The following is a 10165-nucleotide window of genomic DNA, read 5'->3' on the forward strand; positions in this document are numbered from 1 at the left end:
TTGTGTGCATTTGCTTAAGGCTGTGCCTGCAGAAAGACAAGGGGATTTTTATTGTCTTTTTTTTTTTAATGTACCCTCCAAATGGCTGGCTACAGGCACTCTCCCCTAAACACCCTTTGAAACTCTGCTCTGCTGCAGTGCGTAAAACTCTGTTAAATTTGATTTCAGATGCTTTTGTAGTGTCTGTCCCAAACCTGGTTTTCACAAATGGAAAAATACAGAGTGTAAAGCACCAACTGCTTACATGGCCAGGAAAGAAAATCCTTTTTCATCTGCTGCTGGTTGCAGTGGCCCTGCTGCCACTTCCCCTGCTGCACAGGTGATGGGCCATGGCTGCTGCAGCACAGGGCTGCCTGCAGCTCTGTTTTCTGTAGTGAATTAAGGCTTATGCTTGGAGAGACAAGGAAAAGCTTCAGAGAGAAGCTGTGTGGCACAGGCAGCACCAGGTGAAGGTACAAGAGATCTCTTTTATCCAAGGGCACAAAGTGCCCCATTTCCCCAGGGAATGTTTGCTTGCTCGGGCTGGTCTCACTCTGTCCTAACTTACTGTTCAGCCTCTCCACCCCTGCTAGATGTGGGAGAAAGCCCATTTATTCCCACTGCCTTTTTTCCTGTAGCAACAACCATTTTGACTACAGCTTCTCCTTTTTGCAAAATACAGAGAGCTTCTTGGGGAGGAAGGAGGAATAGGGCACATTTTTAAGTATCATGTGGGGAAGATAGGTGCACAGGAGAGAAAAGACCATGTCGGTGCCATTTGCCCTTCCTATAAATGGAGAATGCATTTGAACTGTGGATTTGAAAATAAAATCAGGAGAGAATGACAGTTAAAACTGCAGAGAACAGTGTATCCTGCAGCTGCCTGGCTTAGAGAAAAACAAATCACTGGTAGACCTGCTGCGGAGCAGAAGGTAATTTTGACTTTTCTGATTCTTTCTACAAGTCTGTCAGCTGAAGCAGGCTGCATTGCTGAGCAGCCCATGGCAGAGAGCAGCCAAAATGACCAGACAGTGACTTCCTTCTCTGCCTTTTGCAAAGGAGACAATGAGCTGCAGGTGCTGCATGGCATTGGCTGTTCCTCGTGTGCTAAATCCCTCAGTGGTCTTGCTTTAAGATGCCAGAATCAGGACAATGTGACGCCAGGATGACACAGCACATTGGGCTGTGTGGAAGTAGGAGGGGATGGATGGGAATTTTCCTGTCAAAATCACTACAGACCGTACATTTAAAAAATGCCAGGCTGTCAGGAGTCTGCTGGTTGAAAAATGCCTGATGTCTGAGAAAAATGGCTGAAGCCTCAACCAGTTTTCCAGATTTGTAGCAACACTCTATGGAGTGAACTTCATCATCATGTCCTCCTGCCACAGTCAGATAAGGAGGGAGTATCTGTGGAGATGCAGCTGTTTGGGCTGGGATGAGGAAGCTTTGCAATTGCTTTGTGTGGTTTTGTGCAAATACCCCTTGCAGGGGAGCCCCAGGAGGTGCTCCCACTTCTCTATGGTCAGGTGTGATGGTGAAACCCCAACCACATGTGAGAAAATACACCTTTGAGTGTGGCGTTGTCTGTGTGCAAGTAAGAAAGGGGCTTGCAGCTGTCATCCTTCTCCCACCATCTCCTCATAAAGAAACTGATGGCATTCCCAAGTGGTCTGGGGCCATGTCAGCACACTGGTGGTGTGTGAGCTGCAGCAAAGCCTGTGAGGCAGAGAGCTGAGCTTCCAGGAGGGGAGCACCCACTTGGGAAGATCTGCACTATTTCTAAAAAACTGCCTCCTCCAAAGGCATCAGGGCAGAGAATGGCAGTAACTCCACTTCCCTGACTGACTCTGCCTGGAGTTTCATTCCTTGAGTTAAAAGGAGCAGCCAAGAATGGGGGAGGGGGAGAAGATAACTCAGAGATGGGCACAGGCAGAGACCAAGACTAAGTCTCTGTGTTGCTCCCATTGTCAGGCAGGCAAGGAGGTGTTCTGGAAGATGGGGCCCACCCTTGATGAAGAACACAAGCCCATCCCTTTGCCAATGTGTGGGTGATCTCCCATTGTATTTGGGCTGCAATAATGTGGTGCTGTCATGGAACAGCAGAAAGGCACTTGCAGGGTGTGGAGTTGATGCCTGTGAAGTGTTGCATGGCCAGCACACTGCCAGCCCTCTCCTGGACCACCATGAGCTCCCATCCTTCTGCCCTATGTCAGCTGCTTTGCTATCCAACAAGGGGATGAACTCCTTGGCACTGTAGGAGGAGACACTGGCACCCCAGGTTGCTCATCCCAGCCTGGGTGACAGCCATCACTGCCTAGAGATTCCCAGGCCATGGCTGGAGAAAAAGAGGAGGAGGTGACACTGCTGAGGGTATTTTCCTAATGCAGGTTCTTCTGGGGGCTGGAGGGGAAGAGGAGGATGGGTGTAGAGAAACATCCTTTGTCTCCCTGCTTTGCTCACCACCTTCTCCCCACAAAACCTGTGGGAAGAGCAAGCTCTTCTTGCCTGCTTTTGCTTTTCCTCACAAGCTCCCTCTGCCAATATTGCTGCTGGTTTAATCTGCTGTGAGGAAACACACCATTCCCCATCAGAGGCTCCATACATTGCTCAGTTTTCCTCCCCAGTGCGGCAGGCTTTACAGTAAGCCTGTTATTGCTCACCACAGGACACCTTGGTGCATGGATGGTTTCCACATGCCCCTCACCCCACCACCGCCCTCTCCCCATTCCCTGCTGCTCACTCTGGTCTGTTCTCTGCTCTCCTCTTTTATTTCCCCTCTCTCTGATATGGTTCCCATGGAGATCCAAGGTACCAGTGGTGCCCTTCCTCTGCAGCCTGAGGGAGGATGTTAGTTGGGTGATTTTGGGCTCGCCTGGGCTGACATTGCATTAAATCCCAGAAGCCAAGGTGCTGCAAGTTCTGTTTTGTCTCTCTGCTACTTGACTCCTTCACAACAACAGGGCATTGGCTTGTTCTTTCCCTTTTTTAGCAGCTTTCCAGCCTCTCTCCATTGGACACAAAAGGGGTACCTCGCCAGGTCTTTGCATCCTGCCATACCCAGCAATGGTCCCGTTTGCAAAAGCAAAAAAAAAAAAAAGGCATTTGAGGTTTGATTTGAAGGTCCATTGGAAATTGAAAATTAGCACCAACTGATTTTGGAGAAGCTGAATCTGATTGTGGGGTGATTTTGGAGAAGCTGAATCTGAGTGTGGGGATGCACCACTGCCTGTTGCATTGAAGAATTTACCCACTCCACTGCAGCAGTCTGGAATTTGCCTGTTTGCTGCCTTTTCTTTACATATGACTGTGAATATGGCTCCATCACCTGATTTCTTTGTCCTTGCATGAAAGGTAAGTCCTGACCTCACTGCTCCAACATATAAACCAGGAACACAACAGAGCAGTTTCCTCTGGAAAGGAATCAGATGTACCAGCATGGTAGGGATGGGATGGGAATGCAAAGTGCCAGTGCTCTGATGGTGCTCTTGAGAATGTGTGCTTTTCTTCTGATTGTGCTGTTCTTACTCTCCATGTGCTCTTCATCTTCCTGTGCTGGATCTCAAATTGATGTTTATTTGCTGGGAAGGGGATTAAAGGGAGTTTTCTTCTCTTGAGATACAGCCTGCCTAATATCCTTTTCATCCTCCTTCCTCTCCCATGTCCTAGAAGACACCATTTTCAATGCAGATCAAAAAGGACATTCATCTTCTGTCCACTCACGGAGAGAAGTGATATGCTGTTGGAGCAGTCTCTTCATCACAGTTGTATTGGATGCATTGAAATTAATAATTTTGATATTTTAGACATGAAACATTATGATTTTTTAATGAAAAACATGGGCTTGGACGTTTTATGTGCTCCTCCCCCTTCCCACCCTTTACCAAATGTCAGTATTGTGGATTTTTGGAGGCACGTGCTTGCCAAAATCCACCCCAGAGCTGCAGCCTTTTCTGTAAAACACAAGTTCAGTTTTGCATGGTTTCAGTGTACAAGTCATTATCCTTGTCACAAAACCCTTTTACTCATGTTTGGTTTCGGGGATGAGAGATGGCTCCAGGTGCCAAAGCTCTCATGTCCCAGTGCTCCATGCAGAGTGAGTGGCCATCCATCTCTCTGCCTAACTAAGTGGAGACCAAACATTTTAATACTCATAGATCACTGATCTGTGCAATTTTCAGAGATTAAAGTCTACAAAGCAGGACAACAGCTCTGCAAGGATTGTCCTGAGCCTCTGGTTTCTACAGAAACCTTCCAAGACTCCCTAATGGGACTCGTGTGAGAATCAACACAAAGTTGTCCTCACAGTGGATATTTTGTCCTCATGGTGGATATTTTGGGTGTCTCTTGGCGCCACTGTGTGCCTTCCCAGTGAGGCAGTAAGATGGCAAAGAAGTGTTGCTCCCAGGTAGGAGGCAAAATTAGATACCCCTTCCTTTTTGAGCCATTTTAGGACAGATATCATTTTATCCATGGGGAATCTTCTTGAGATGTTTCAGCTAAACATGAATCCCAATGAGTCTATTGGACACAACTTCCAGGAGGGTAAAATTCAGAAAGCAGAAAGGCCCATGCTGGATTTGTTTCAGGGGATTTTTACCTATTTCCCAGACCTTGTTCCCATGCCCCCTGATGTCACCCATGAGCCTCAGCTTCATTTCAGACAATAGTCAGCTGATGCTAAACCCAAACCACGTTATCTTTTTGGTCCAGGCACCACCCACCTTTTAAACCTGAGATGCTCCTTCTGCTCCCATATTACATACGACATCTCTCTCAAAAATTGGTTTTAGTGTTTCTGCAACCACTGTGCTCATGCAATATTTCTGTCCCGGGTTGTGACTACCTCCACCACCTCACTGACATGGCTCATCCTGCATGATGAGAGACCTCCAAGGGGCAGGATGGCATCCATGGGAGAGGGACACAACAAATCCTGAAAATCACAAGCAACTGCAGCATTTGTGCTGCAAATCATGGTTAGAATCTCAGCCATTACTTGTTTTGTGGCCATTTCCTCACCTGTGCTGTAGGTTGCATTGGCAGAATGGAGCTACAGGTGATGATGGTGGGCCTGGGTTTGAGGCCACTGTTGATCAGCCATCTACTGAAGGACTAAAAGGAGATCCTGGAAGATGAGGGAGCCTCATTTACTTTCTCCTTTCCCACTTCTCTTCTGGAATCAGCATACCAGTTTAGGCTCACTCCCTTTAGTGCATTGCCAAGCTCTTTGAGCTGTCTGTAACTGTAGTATCTTCATTAGTGTTTAATAACCCCTGGTCATCTCTGAGCAGCAGCCCATGAAGATGTCATGCCTCTGACAGGAGGCACCTGTGGCCAGTCCTCTCTATTGTGGCAGCACGTGTTCATCAGAGCTTTGCACATAGAGCAGATGTGCCTGAGGTGGGGAGATGAGCTCAACCCAGCTCCCTTCTGCTGCCCATAAATCACATTAGAGTATATCAAAGCCTTGGACTGTCAGCGCTACCTAGATGTAAATACTGTAATTATCCTAAGTAAAATTAACAGTTTATCAGACTTCCTGTGCTGAATCTTTTTATTACAGGGTGGGTTTTTTTTTTTTTTCCATCACAGATTTGATTTGCCATAGAGCTTATGTGACTCTGGATTATAAATCTCTGGCTTTCAAACACTACCTGACATCTTGAGCCGTTACAGCAGCTAATTGGCAGCTGCTCAGAGGTTTGTTCTGCTGAGGAGAAGGCTTCTCTCCTGACTGCCCTGAAATTTTCTGGTCCCTTCAAAAAAAAGGTGTTCCCATGCAATGAGTGATGTTGGATCCTTACCAAGGGCCTATGGGATCCAGGCACGGATGCAACCCTAGACAAATAAAGTAATGAGCCTATGCCAAGGAGAACATGGGGTGGTGAGTGTGAGGAGCGGAAAGGGCTTGAGCTTTCCTCATGTGCAGCAAAGCAGAAGGCACAGCATCACACAGTGAGCACAAGGATGGTGTCTCCAGCCCACCATCCCCACCAGTGACTGCCATCATGGGCTGCCTCCACGTTAGGGGAGGCTGCTGACAGCAGCTGCCAAGGTAAGAGCTTCAGAGAGGCACCTGCACAAAGCTGTGCTAGTATCACAAGTTATTTATAACACAGTCAAAGCTTCCTAATGATTGTACAGGCTGCACAGTTCAAGCCATATGAAATAACCTTCTTTTCACCCTATCAGAACAAAATTTCTCCAGTAACAGGGAAGCACTTGACAAAGCCTGATGCTGTGTTTTCCACTGCCCACCTCCCGGCAGCAGAAGACAGAGGAGAGTCAGCACAGGCATTTCACCATGAGTTACAACTGGCAAAAAAAGGGGGCTGTATTTTGAACACATTAAAAAATGTGCCTTTTTCCACACACACCTTTGCACAGCATTAAGAGACAAGGAACATTATTGCTTTTGTTCCAGCAGATCCTGGCATGAGAGGATCACCTTAGTGTTTTTCCTGCCTGTTCAGTGCCTCTCCACCAGATCCACACTTCCTGAAGATGATTCAGAAGATGAAACGTGACAAAACAAAACTCATTTTAATAGCTCGTCTTGGCCAAGGCCAACTAAGAATATAGCTGTGTTATTATTGTGAGCTGGAATGCAGAGCTATTTACTTCATTCACAGGAACCATAATCAAATAGCAGTCCGTGGTGTTGGCATGAGTAAAACCATAACTAAAATATTGCATACAAAATAGGAAAAGATCTGGAATAAACTCCTTATTATGGATCTAAAATATTTTTTCTTGGACAAAATAGGCTCAGAAAGCTCCAACAGTTTGTGAGAGTCTCCTTGAAAAGTGGAGTTTTGTCCAACATCTGACTGGAAACCTCTGACACCCTAAGGATGAAACACTGACACTCCTGCCTCCAGATGAAAGCCAGGGTCTGAACACTGGCACTTCACTGACGAATGAAAGCTTCAAGGCTGGAGACTTAAGAAGGACATTTAAACAAAGCAATTTTACATTTTGGACTGAATACAGTTCTGGAACCAGGGTGAGCATCGAATATGTATATCCATTCCCAGCCATTGAAAAAGGAGAGCTGAAGGTAAAGTAAGAGTAGGCTGAATCCATCATCATGAGACTAACATAATTAGGTTGGGGTTTGTTTTGCCTTGCTTTACTTTTCTTTTAATTAAAAGACTCTCTGTACAATTTTGACAAATTGTAAATTTTCACTGTTTATGGGTATCTTCTTGCCAGGGACAGGTTTCATTCCCCAGCCAGACCTGAGCAGCTTCCCCCAGCCATGTGGATACAAAGCAGTTTCATTCTCTGGGTACAGCACTCATCTGAAGTACAAAACAGGAGGATATAATGAAGAAATAACTATAGTAAAATCTACTTTACTTTGAAAGAGGAACAGACTGTTTATCTGGTTGTACCAACATAATGTCCCTCAGTTTTGTTCCAAATTTTCAGTATATCTTGGACTGTCTTCTGCATCTTAAATAGATCAAGCTGTCCCTAAATGCCCCATGAACATACCTGAAAGCAATATGTGCTTGAACCTCAAGCATGTCTTCTTCTTCTTCAGTCCACTGCATGAATCTTTTAAAACAGCCCTTCAAAGTGCCTTCCAAGAGAAGGAAGGGTTCCCTCTATGGGATTTCAATTTTCTTTCTCTGTTCTGGACACTTGATCCATCCACCCTCCTCTATACCTCCCCATTTCCTCAGCCTTGCCTCTGCCTGCTTCCCATACACTTGCAGGCACTGCTGGAGGAGACTGGTGCCACCAGCTCTACTGAGCCAGGAGGTGGCTATGGGAGGCAGCAGCAAAGATCTCCAGCAGCTCATTCAGGAAAATGCCTTGGGGTGATAGGTCCTCTTACCCCCATTCCAAACTGCTGTGAGTGACAGACATGGGTACATGTGCTTCCCCCATCCATGTATGTCCATGGCAACTTTAGGAGGAGACATAAAAGCTGTCAGAGCTGCTCTGGCTTCCTTCTTTCCTTGGATTTCCACCACTGTTTTTTTCTCTTGCTCATGCTTTGGGATCAGCTGCAGTATAAACCATACAGAGGCTTGAAGAAGATTAGGTAATGTGCATCTCCTGGAAGGTATAAGCTTGAAGGTATTTAGTCCATGAAATTGTGGACATTTGTGTCCAGAATGGTGTTCAGAAGGACAGCAGGAAGAGAAATACAGACGAGTCCTGGCTCTGCCTTTGTGGAAAGGCTCTGTGCAGCAAGAGGAGCCGAAAAGCTCTGCCACACCCCTGCTCACTCAGTCTGACTCTGCGGCTTTTCCAGGACATCAGGCTCATCCTCCACCTCAGCTTTCTTGCTGGCAGGCCCGGGAAAGCAACACAAACATCTGTAACACAGGTTTAGAAGTGATTACTCAGAGTCTACAACGCTTTGGATCAGAAAAGTGCAGGGCAAGCACTTTTATTTATTTAGGTGCTAGACATGTATGGTAATTACTCAGTGCTTGTGTGTTTGGGTGGCTTTCTAAGCTTGAAAAAAAACAGACTGCCACGAATCAGTCACCAGTAAAGATGTGTAAGGAAGATGAGCTGAGGTAGGGAAGTTTCTGTAGTGAGTCATGGCAAGATCACAAGTAATTTGCCAGTGAGTTCCCATCCTCATCCTTGTCTGTCCAAGCCATTTCTGTTGGGTGGCCTCCAGGCAGTTGTGTGCTGCTGATGCCAGCATCCAACATCCCTGTGCACGGTCCCCATCTTCACCTGTCTTCTGTGAGCAGCAGCACACAGGTCCTCCTGCACGCCTCTGTGTGCATCTTTTTTTACTCCCCAAAATCTACTCTTTGGAGTATCTTTCAAGGATTATCCAGGATGTGACAGAGATATATGTTGAGGCTGAAATGTAAGCTCTTCCTTTAGCAAGCCACACTGTTTTGATACAAGGAAAACCAAAAATCAATTTACTCCCCCTCCTTCTGCACACACATTGTTAGAAACATAGACTAAATTAATTGCAGGAACATCATGCACCAGAGGGGTAGGGAAAAAAAAATTCAAAGCCTTGTAGTACAACTCTAACAGCGTTTCATGTTCTCTATGGTTTTCACTTGCAGTGACTCTGAATCAAGGTTTCAGTCACACAGAATTTAATGCCAATTTTTATTCTGATCATTCCATGCTGGGGACGTGCACTTGACCTCTGCAAAAATACACTTTAAGGCCTCAATGCATCAGTGCTTTTTGAGTCTTGGATATGAGCAGACCCCCAAAATTATTTCTCTCTTTAGTCCTCTAACAACAAGCTTTTTCTTCCTTTCTTCGCTCGGGTCTGGATTAACAGATAAATGCTATCCATCTGTGCCAAGGTCCCAGCTCCTGGGCAAGGTGATGAAATTGAAATTTCAGCTTCAGGAGCTGAGATTATTTCTTTTTATAAATTAAACTTTCAGTCTTTCATCATACTGAGAGGAAATTTGAAAACATCACCTACAAGATGTTGGCTGAAGTCTGGACATGCTGGAGCTGTAGATCAAACAAGAGATGAACTGCACCATGCATCTCAACGAGGACTTAATGAGAAGGGTTATTTCTACAAGAGCTTCTTCCTGGTTTATGGCTGGAGTGGTCTTTCACTGGCATATAAATCTGGCTGTTGGGGTAGAAGGTTTGGCAGAGGTTTCTTACTCCCAGAGGTGTAGGAGTCTCACAGACCAATGACATCATACCAAAGATAGGGGACATTTGACATCATACTGAGGATGGGAGACTCCCCACCACTGAATTGCCAGCAGAGGGTATTGTGGATCACCTTTAGAGGTGATTTGAAGGCTAGAAGATTGCAGAGTGCATCTGGCTGCTGGCACAGAGCAGTGAGCCCTGTAAATGTGCTGTATTGTCCCTGGGTGCTCCTGCTGCAGCCTCTTTTGCAGGGGTGGTTACAGGACAGGAGGACCTGACAATCTTCGAGAGTATACCTGCCTCATGCCTCCCATCAGGAGTGCTGTGATCACTGCAATCTCTCCCTGTTCGTTTGTTTTGTGCATTTTTCCAGTTCAGTGACTGAGGTGGAGGAGAAGGAAGCAAAACGCTCTGATAAAGTTCTCCAGGTGCTTGTGAGCAAAATCCTGTCTTGGAAAATGAATCCACTAATATTTTATGCAACCAAACATCTTAAAACACATGATGATGAATGTTCTCAGTAGATCTTCTCTATAAGATTATCTTCTTCTCAGAGCATGTTGGA

Source organism: Agelaius tricolor, unplaced genomic scaffold (genome assembly GCF_023055355.1).
Source record: "Agelaius tricolor isolate 1412-34295 unplaced genomic scaffold, bAgeTri1.0.p SCAF_3, whole genome shotgun sequence".
Taxonomy (NCBI): Eukaryota; Metazoa; Chordata; class Aves; order Passeriformes; family Icteridae; genus Agelaius; species Agelaius tricolor.